An 11,007-nucleotide genomic window follows, 5' to 3' on the forward strand; every position below is an offset into this window, starting at 1 on the left:
TAAGAGTCCACAGTCATACTAGCAGCTTTCTAAGGCTGCTAACATGTTTACATTGACAATGCTAACATGCCGATGTTTAGCAAGTTACATTTTTACCATTGTCACCATCTTAGTGTGTAATGTAGCATGCTAGGATGCTAACATTCTCTAATTCGGACCAGACTTTGGATATTGGACACATTAAAATTTCAACCTGATGATGGTTCTAGAAGAAAAGTTCAAGTGCAATTAAATTAAAGTACCAAATTTCATAGCAATCTGTCCAATAGCTGTCAAAAATGTCATCCTCACACACCAGAGGAAAAGTCAGGAAATAACTTAACTGAGTAGGACCCATCCCCTCTTGACTGTGAACGTCTGTACAAAAATTCAGGGAAATCCATCCAGTAGCTGACGAGATATTTCAGCTTCGAAGATGTGGTGGAGTGACAAGCCAATCAACACTGCCATCTGTAGAGCCATGGCCAACTTAGTTGGGGTGGTTATGGTGCAGTGGATAAGAGAGACCAGGGTTCAAATCCACTGTGAGACACCAATGTGTCCCTGAGCAAGACACTTAACCCCTAGTTGTTCCAGAGGTGTGCGACCTCTGACATACATAGCAATTCTAAGTCTCTTTGGGTAAAAGCGTCAGCTAAATGAGTAAATGTAATGGTTTAGTCATTAATGCTCCAAGAACTTGCAACATTTGATCTGATCTGGAACAGTTTAACCTTTCTTTGAATTAGACGAATTAGATGCATTCAATAAAGAACACATTAGTAATTATGGGGTCTTTTGTATGTCTGTAAACAAAATCAGGGAGCCTACATTTGGGGTTAGAAGGGCTAATTAACAAAACAGTTATTCTAACTTTACTTCTGTAGATTATGATTGGGGATGATGAGTCAAATAATATGTAGACAGTTGAATCAATAAGGATAATGGATGAGTTGGTCTGTGTTAAGCTTCCTCCTGCCATAGCAAAAGTAAGACAGAAGACAGCACATAAATCCCAATAGAAAGTTTTTTGTCTTAAAAGCTGACAATTCACCACATTATTTTGACACTTTGGCAGTTTTAACTATTATGACATTCAAATTAAAAATATCTGCAAAAAAGAGGCCCAAATCAATCTACAGTCAACACACTGACTAACAAATGAACAAAAAAGAACATCCATTTTTCTTGTATTTTTCTTAGCTAAAGCAGTTTAGATTTCCGTCTTTGTCATATTCAATAACAATAAAAAAGAAAGTGATTCGCAGAGCTCCAACTGTCTGGCACGAGCAAGCCTTGCTTGAAATCACACATCTCCAAGTGGTGTTGCTCGCAGCTTGTCTCAGCAGGCTCCTTGTTAACAGGATAGCGCCTCCAAATCTGCTCCTGTAACACCTCTCAGCACGGGTCATTACTGCTGAGATCACTGCTGATGCCCAATCAGATCATAAGACAAAAGCATTTCCTCCGATCACCCAGCAATGCACCGAGGGACAAATACTTATATGCAGGCAGAGAAAGGGCATAATAACAATACACTTAAATAACATGCAGAAGGGTTGCTATGCAGTGTGGCACTGAGGCAGGCATCATTATCACATGGACTGCAGATGAATAGATTTGGTGTGATAGTATAAACACACCCGGATACATGTGTGACCGTGCAATTACAGCACATTTACTGCACCAGCTGCTGTATATATCGTGTAGTTTGTGCTGTGTGGTGTGACAAACGTTCCCAGGAGATTGAGTGGTTGCTGGCTTTGAAGGTGAAATATAGCAGAAATATATTCACGCTTGAAGTTGTGTTAAGAGAATATTAAGTCACTGGTACAATTGGACGACACAGGAATACTAAATGAAAATCACATCACCCTTGTAAATTCAATAGGATGAATGAATCCTCCAAACATCCTGTGTGTACGGCCAGTAAATATATTAGAGCCTAACTGATAAATCAGTATCTGTGTTTATAACAGCTGATAAATGACGATTAAAAAAGAAACTGAGAGATGGAAGTCAGATCAATCATCAATCTTCAATCATGTTATGAGTGTTGTCATTGCATAGTTTGTCTAACTGAGGGCACTATACAGCCCGGAAGCTACAAATCCACCTTAAAACACAGCAATCAGCTGATCGGTATTGGTCTTAAAAATCCTATATAGGTCAGGCTCTTAAATGGATACTTGTATACAGTATTAATGGAGGATTCAGTCAAATACTTCTGAGGTGAAAAAAGCAGAGAGGTGGATAAATGGACAGTGGGCAGCTCATAGGTAGGCCTATGAATCAGTGAAGGAGAACATGATCAGACAAGAAAACAAGGTTGGTCCACTTTACTTGGCTAAATGAGGTGGTTCTTCAGCACATCCCGGCCAGCCTGGACCAGCCTAGAGTTTGCTTTCAGAACCAACAGATCCACAGAGGATGCCGTCTCCACTGCCCTCCACTCAGCCCTCACACACCTTAAAAAATAACAACAACAACAACATCAGAATCTTGTTTGTGGATTTCAGCTCAGCATTCAACACAATCTCCCCCATGAAACTGATCAGCAAACTTAATCAGTTTCAGGTTCCTGGGTATCAACATCACATAGAATGTGACACGGTCATCATATTTTTATTTGTTATTTCTACTTTTACTTAAGTAAAATATTGGAAAACTTCTACCGTCATTGAGCTACTCCTTGTTCTTTTTCCACACTGACATGAGTTGGAAGTAATTATGTGGCTGCGATGACAGGAAATCATCCCAGACTGTTCTCTGAACTCTCAGAGTGCCTTCTCTCTTGACACTGTCACTACACTGGTGAGTTTGTTCCAGTAGCCTCTCTTTCACTGCTCACATTTTGTGTGACACTTGCGGCACTACTGCCAATTAAGCCATTCATAACCCCAAGACAGTGCATTTGGCTTATAAAAGCTGGGTGCCGGAGTCACTTGTGGGAAAATGCATTTCTCTGATGTTTTGAGGTCTTTTAGAACCATTACTATTCCTTCTTTTCCATATTAGTGTGATCAGAACAAAAGATCCCTCTTTTGAGTGCAAACAGCTATTATAAAAAAACATGTATTTTTAAGATTGGTTTTGCTAATTCATGATCTGGAAATGTTTAATTATTGAAGTGACTTTCAGTAAGAGTCATAAACACAAGTTACCATGAGAGAGATGATAGCAGTTCAGTTCAGACATTCATGTGAAGCACAAAGAGAATATTTCAACATGCCAGTCTGATCTTTTAAAATGTCGGGGAGCACTGCTCCAAAATGTATGATCGTGTTGAATCTGTCAATAGTGTAAATGTACTGACAACGACTACCATATGGTATAATTAAAGCTTGGATGGATAGAGGGAAAGTGACTCAAACTTAGTTCTTGAATTTGGAGTTACATGCATTTTTATTATTATTATTATTATTGTGTTTATATAGACAGTATATACAATTATATTAATGTAAATATACTGCATTTAGCAAGACTTCATATCAACTAAATGGCATATTAGAATAATAATATATATAATATAATAATATAATATATTAATAATAATATTCAAATAAAAATTTATTGAATTCCTTTTGCTGTCAAAGTGTGATGGTGACCCATAAACATGAATGAAATTAAATAACTGGCTTTCAAAGCAACATGAGAGAGTTAACAGAACTGCAATGAGTCTGAATCGTCTGTGCCAAAATTTCTGGTGCACCACTTAAAAACCGCAAAATATTCAGTATGCAAGGGGAAAAATAATTCTCATTTGTGCCAAATACAAACTGAACTGACAAAGAGGGAACAGTGTTGAAATTTGCGACTACCTAAGCAAAAGTGAGAGCGTTATTTAGATGATAATCTCCTTTTCTGTGAAGAATTTGTGTTTTGTGTATGTTTAATATTGTGTGTGTTTGTTTGATTAACTTGTTAATAAATGGCAGAGGTTAAATATCTATTTATTCCTGACTAATAGATTCAAAGGTCAGGGCTGCAAAGCTTTAATTTCACTACCTGTGTTTTTATAATAAAATGCCATGTAATCATGATGTAAATTATGTCATGGGAAAAAGGATTATTAGGTGAGGTGTCATCAAAATCCTTCGAATCTGAAATCACTTTAATAAGGTTTGTCACAATGAACCTGTGCTGTTGTTAATGCCACTTCAACTTTACTATAAAGTATTTGGGTTCATGCTACCTGGTCAGTTGAAGACATTTAACTACATAGCAGCAATAATTATGTTAAACAACATCACAAATATGAGACTATATGCACCATAACCTTTGTTCAAGTTATATATTGCAGCTTTAAATAACACAATCACACCATAGACCTTTTGCACAGAAGACATTTTGACATATCACAGTAGGAAGGAACAGGTTTAAATAATAAAATTAAGAACTCCATTTAGCTGCTCCCACTTCAAGGTCCTGGTATTGTGCATGCTGGTTCACTGTCACAGCTTATAGGGGCACTTGAACTGAACAAAGCCACCATCGTTATTGTCATTAGCATCAGTATTCTGTATTTTATTATGACATTTACAATGCTTCTGTGAAAAGGGCCTGGCACTAGTTAAGTAATTAACCTGTGTGGTGTACAAACTGCCTTAATATTAAGATATGCCCTAATAAAATTTTTGCTTTACTGCCATAATTTCAGTGACTTTGTTGAAGACGCTGCTAATAAAGACTGACCTGTCACAGTACAGTGAGTGGATGGTGTGAATCTGGCTGACATATGGAGGCCACTGGAGGTGCACTTCAGTTCCCCATTGAACAGGTGGAAAAGCCCCTCTGGGCATCCAAAGAGTGGACAACTACAATGAATGGAGGAGCCCAAATTGGCAAGGTCCCATCGCTCAGTCCTGCAACAAGATGAAGTGCCAGGGAGATGGTATGTTGCATGCCAAGGCACAGAGCCATGCCTCTGACAGCTATGCCAGGTGGGATAGGGAGGGGGCTGGGGGAGAGGGCCTGGAGCCTCAAAGAAGCAGTGGTGTGTGTCTGTACCATTACAGGACACAATTGTATAAGAAACAATCACGCAGACACACAAATACACAAACCAGCAGTGATCACTGGACTGAAGCCCTCTGTGAAAATGGTGCTCACAATACAGACAGCTGGTTCCGCCACACATACACACACACACACACACACACACACACATACTCAGGTCTACGTGAAAACAGGCATCTATAGATTTTATTAAATCCTTTCATTGTCATTGCATGGTACATGCTACAAAATTCAGACGTACTACCTGAAACGGTGCTCAAAATACACATAAAAAACAAAACAAAACCACACATCTGACATTCACACACTTTTACATATTTATGTAATATTTATATTTATTGCACAGGTTGAAATAATAAATAAGTAGTGGTGATGACATAATATTACACAGTGTCTATAAGGCACTGTGCAATGTCATATCAGTCAGAGAGTCAACATCTCATCATGCAGAATACAAAACAATTTTCTCCTCGGGTCAATTTTGTGTTAAATAAAGCGCTCAGTCATCATAATTAATGTTCTCCAAACTTAATAAAGATGCACCATCATCAAGCACTTGGCCGCTCAAAATCTTATATGAAACTAACAAGCATACCAGCATGACTCTCATTCATCAATCAGTCAGCATTACTGTAGGCTCAGCACTCATCAGCATGCTTGAGGACGATGAATCATTATGAGTATTGAGAGGAAAAAAGAAAAGGTCAAGCTCAGAGCGAAAGAAGCTTTGTCCTGTTCTGACACCGCAGCGGCCATCAATCAAGAGCTCAAGCCATTAAGTGATCACAAATCTGTCGCCTGTGTCGACCTCAATAATATTTTTAAGTATGACTGCAAATTGGTTTATTTAGGAGGGATTCTGATGCAGTCATTAAGGGTACTGTCCAAAGTCCAGTACCTGATAGTGGTATGGTGCCCCCTGTTGACATATCATCTCTACACAAATGGCTTTGTTGCCATAGTGATTTATGTAATTGAAAAATATTTGATAATTATTTTTTGATAACTTTGTTTAGATTATTATGCAAATCGGTTTCCACCTCAACTATATTATCTATGATGATATTGATGAAAGTATATATATAATACAACTTTATTTACATGGCACTTTTGAAATACCTAAAACAGTTACAAGGTGTGTTACAGTAAAACAAAGGATAGAAATAAATTCCAAAAGGTAAAAGATGTAATGAGATACAATAACAATTTAAACAATTACAACACATCAGTTAAGAGAAAGCCATGCGACCAAAATGAGTGCGGATTTTAAAGAGGAAATTGACTTTGAGCTCAGCTGAGGCGCCCTGGACAGGACACCCTCAAAGTTATATCATGTTGAAGCAGGTACCTGCTTCATCGTCGATGAAGTGCTTTTACATAGTTGTTAGTGATGACTTGGGACATACTTTCACAGTCAAAGAATCTGTAAAACATTGTAGATTGTTTGACCTGACATCTCAGAGTCAAAAAATTATGCCTACATTATGATGATATGTTTGACATTATTAGATAAGACACCCAGACTAGATGACCAAATTTGCAGGAAATTAGGACATGTATATAAAATGACTGACGAGTACAGATCTGTAAATATCTAAAATATATATTTTAGTATTATAAACAACAATACAAACATGTATAAAATCATTATAAAAGACAGATATGCATTTTTCTATACATAAAATGTATTGTAGGGTGCACTTTCCACATGATTCAAGTACATTTTCTTCTTATATAGAGATACAATTTAACCTTGAACACTATTATTCTGATTCAGCCACAACAATGGGAGCCATTCTCAACCAAACAAGACAACATAGATTTATCAGCATTTACTTCTGCCTACCAATGACTCTTTTCTTCCACTGTGGCCAGATTACATTGTGGAGAAGCAATTAACACATGAATTACTACAAAAGCTTTTTAGAGGCATGCTTTTTAGGGACAAAAATAAAGCCTTTTGTATGTTTGTGTGCTATCTTCATTTGCATGAAATATGTGGTGTGACAATGATATGGGTGGAGGGAAGTTAATATGATTTACATGGACATATTTCAAAGAATGTTGTTCACTTTTGTGGATTAAATGGGTTACTTTTAAAAATAGAAGCACAGCGATGGTTCTTTAATCTACGTATGACAACATACTGCATATAAGCGTTAATCCCTCTGCAATAATAAATGTGCTTCAAGCTAAAACCCAACAGCTTTAAGTTGTAGAGCCATCAGTGATGTCATCCAACATCACAGAGATGCTGAGAGAACACAGAGAGATAAAATGAGTGAGAGCCTGAGCTGAGCCAGGGGAGCTGTTCATCTTACAGACAGAAGTGGAAGGGGAAATTTGCTCCTCTCCACTAAAGACAGCCATGATGATGAATGGGACTCTGTGAGACCAGTCAAATATCATAATGTCATTGTGTGAATGGAGGGTGTGTAGCTAAGGTGCCATTTTGATTTGATCATAGTCTGCAGATGAGTTAATGATTATGAGCCAGGGTTTATAAATGATATGATAATACAATATTACAGCTCGGCTGCTGAAGTTGTACAGTCAGTGTCTGAACAAGTCAGCCTCATTCTCAGGTTCAACTGTTAATAAATATGTTTGAGTAACAGGATAAAATTCTATACTCTTAAAAAATTGTTAACCTATGTCCTTTAATTAGGTTATCAGTTTTACTTTTACATAACGTATCTGCTCAGAGTCACATCATCTGGAGACATTAGCATGTGTGTCCCAGTTTCATACTATATACAGGATGTATTATAATGCTAATCGATGATAACATACAGTTTTGCAGTTATTATACAACGTTTTAACACAGGAAATGATGTCATAAGTGCCCTGATGGACATTAATCAAAATGCAACTTAGATTGCCACTGTTAATATAATGTAAAATGAGAAAGCAAAATGCTTTACAAAGGTATTTTAATAATTAATAAAGTTTTCAAAGATCATTAATGTTTTGCAGCTATCAGCTTTGTGCATTGCATTATGTGACCTAACCCTACACTAAAGTACACATTATGTGGTAAAATTACACAATATATACATAGTACGTAATCAAAAAGAAAACTAAAAAAATAAGATGCCAAGCTGATGCATACACGTTACCCAAACGCCTGTTTAAACTGGTGTGTCTTTAGCTGCATTTTTAAAGAATCCACAGAGTCAGCAGACTGTGAGTGTGTGGGCAGAGCAGTCCAAAGTTTAGGTGCTACAGCCTCAAAAGCTCGATCACCACGGGTGATGGGACATCAAATTTTGCTTATTTGACCTGACAGAGCAAGCTGATAGTTCAGCCACATATGCAGGTGCCTGACTGCTCTGTAGGTAATCGAGAGAATCTTGAACTGGATCTTATATGCAACAGGGAGCCAGTGAAGAGATCTTAGTATAGAGGTAACATGAGACCGTCTGTTTGTCCCAGTGAGTAGCTTTGTGGCAGTATTCTGGATTCCCTGTAGACGATCAAGGGCAGACATGCTAAATGATAAGAATAGTACGTTACAGTAGTCTGTGTGAGTTGAAATAAATGCGTGTACAAGCATCTCTAGTTCATTGTATTTGCAAGTCGGACACTGTTATAATTACGGTCCCTGTCTGGCTTCATTTCTCCTCAGACATCAGTTCGGTTTCCATCTGTCTCACTCCTCTTTCTGGACTGACCCCATGCTTCCCTTTCACTATCATCTGGTTTTTCTCTCTCCCATTCTCATGTGGTTTTCTTCTCAAATTCTTTCCTCTGAGACGTGCTGTCCCCAGTTCCCTGTCGTTCTACTTAAGGTCTTTGAATCTTTTTCTCTCTCAGTCTGTCTCCTTATTCTCTCTCTACTGCCTCCTCTTCCAGGTCACACTCCTGCCTCTTATTATCATCTACACCATTATCATCATCATCATTATCCTCATCATCACCAACCATGGCTCTCCAGACTCTCTTCCCACCTGCTGCCGCCTGGACCCTCCTCGTGACCTCATATGTCTGTGCACAGCTCCCCACTGTGTCTCATGGGCCGACGGTTGAGTCTGTCCCTCTGTGTGGCTCTTGGTTTGCCTTCCTCTGGAGCACTAACCAGTCACTGCCAGAGGAGAGAGGAACTTTCTAATTAACCACAGCTGCAGGTAACCTGACCTCTCACCCTTTATTAATTTTCAAAAAAATGTGAAACAGCGAGAAGAATGCAAAAACATAAAACCACATAAAAAACTAAAGAAAATAATCTCCACAAAAAATGAAGAGAGAGACTCGTATCAAAAAAAGGATATCATAAATGCACAACAATGTACTGTAAATCTGAAATATAGCCTCTCTTTCTCTCTCTCTCTCTCTCTATATATATATATTATATTCAGTATTATATACTGAATTGAGTTGTTCAGTTGGTTGCCCCCATGCATTGGGGTTTAAGATGCTGTTCATCAACCATAACATCTTCAGTTTTATCTCACTCGCTTCTTGTCATCTCTTCACTATGGCTATCTAATAAATAGGCAAACAATTGCCTGTTTACACAGTGAGAAGTCCAAAAATCACTTTCCTTTTAGCTCTTGTCTTGGTTTCCACCAACATGTGAGAAAAACAGTCTTGAAATGCTAAATATTTATGTTCCTTCACCAGCTATTTACTAGATTTGTCTGCTGTTTGGTTCTGCCCTGGTAGCATCCAGTGGTTTATGAGTTTGTTTCCAACAAACTAGAGCATAAATGTATATGGGCCATAAAAACAAAATAATGAGTTAAAAGAGGCTAAAAAGTTCTGATTTGGGTGATGACTTTCTAGCTTTTACACTTTGAGTGACAAGTTTCCCCTTACACTTTGCTCCATTGTTAATGCAAAATATATAAATGGCGCTGTACTGTTTCAAAATTGATATACACTTTATGTTTCGTTTTCAAATAATCTGTTTTCAGAGCAGCCATTTTCAAAGATTTGAAATACCTTGCCTTTTTTATTCTACATAGCTTATATGAAGTAAAACTGAAACAAGAAAGCTTGAGTGAGTACTATACCCAGGGGCTGGAGATCTTGTACCAAGTGATGGATGGGTAAATAATACATATACGCAAAACTGAAAACCTTGTGCAGTTGAGGTTTGTCTATTGTCACAACGGGCTTAAGTAAGTGACAAAAGCGGGAAACCACACAGTCTGAAAATAATACTGGATATTTTAATAAGTAAATTAAGCAAAAAATTCAACTGTAGGTGTCTGTCAGATCAGTATGTATGCCGTGTATGTGTGAGTGGAGTGTGTGGGTGTAAAACACAAAGAAACGAACAGAACAGAATCAGTCGGCGGGCCAGGAGAAGAGAGAGTCAAATCATCAAGTAGGATCCTTTATAGCCACTTGAGCCCCGCCTGCTCAGGTGCGTTGCATCTCACACCAGGTATCAACTCCACCCACCCATTACCTGGATTAAAGGGACAAAACACAGCAAGATACCAAGAACAAGAGAGGGCCCAAACCTGGGGCCGTCACACTATTTAACTGAAATTTCTTTAAGATGTGAAAATGATTCAACAGATGAGCACATCATTCGTGGGCATGAAGTAGACAAAGCAGTGAGACTCCAAACTAAAGACATATGGAAACATTCACTGGATGTTTAGTGATATAACACATGACCAGCAACATGTCAGCTTCTCAATGACTAGAGACGTATGGAACCAATGTCTGATTGCCTTGCAGGTGAAACCACTTCTCATGTGGGGTAAAAGTCCATCTGGCGCAAAACACACCACAGTTTTGATTAAATAAGCCAGAGCACGTTATGTGTGACCCTGTGCAGTGAACTTTTAAAAAAATACAGTGAATTTATGAGAATCAGCAGCGGCATTTTCTTTTACTTGTTCTTAAGGAGAAGCTTATAGGATGTCATATAAAATGATTGGACGTTTCAGAATTGAAGCCGCGACTGGCCAAACGCTCGACCAAGCAGGAACCCATGTCTCGACTTTTCATCGAGCATCTGTACGTAACTCAAGACGAGGCACTGAGCCAAAT

Source organism: Micropterus salmoides, unplaced genomic scaffold (genome assembly GCF_014851395.1).
Source record: "Micropterus salmoides isolate LMB-PRFRI ecotype aquatic unplaced genomic scaffold, ASM1485139v1 Ms_hic_scaffold_6, whole genome shotgun sequence".
NCBI lineage: Eukaryota > Metazoa > Chordata > Actinopteri > Centrarchiformes > Centrarchidae > Micropterus > Micropterus salmoides.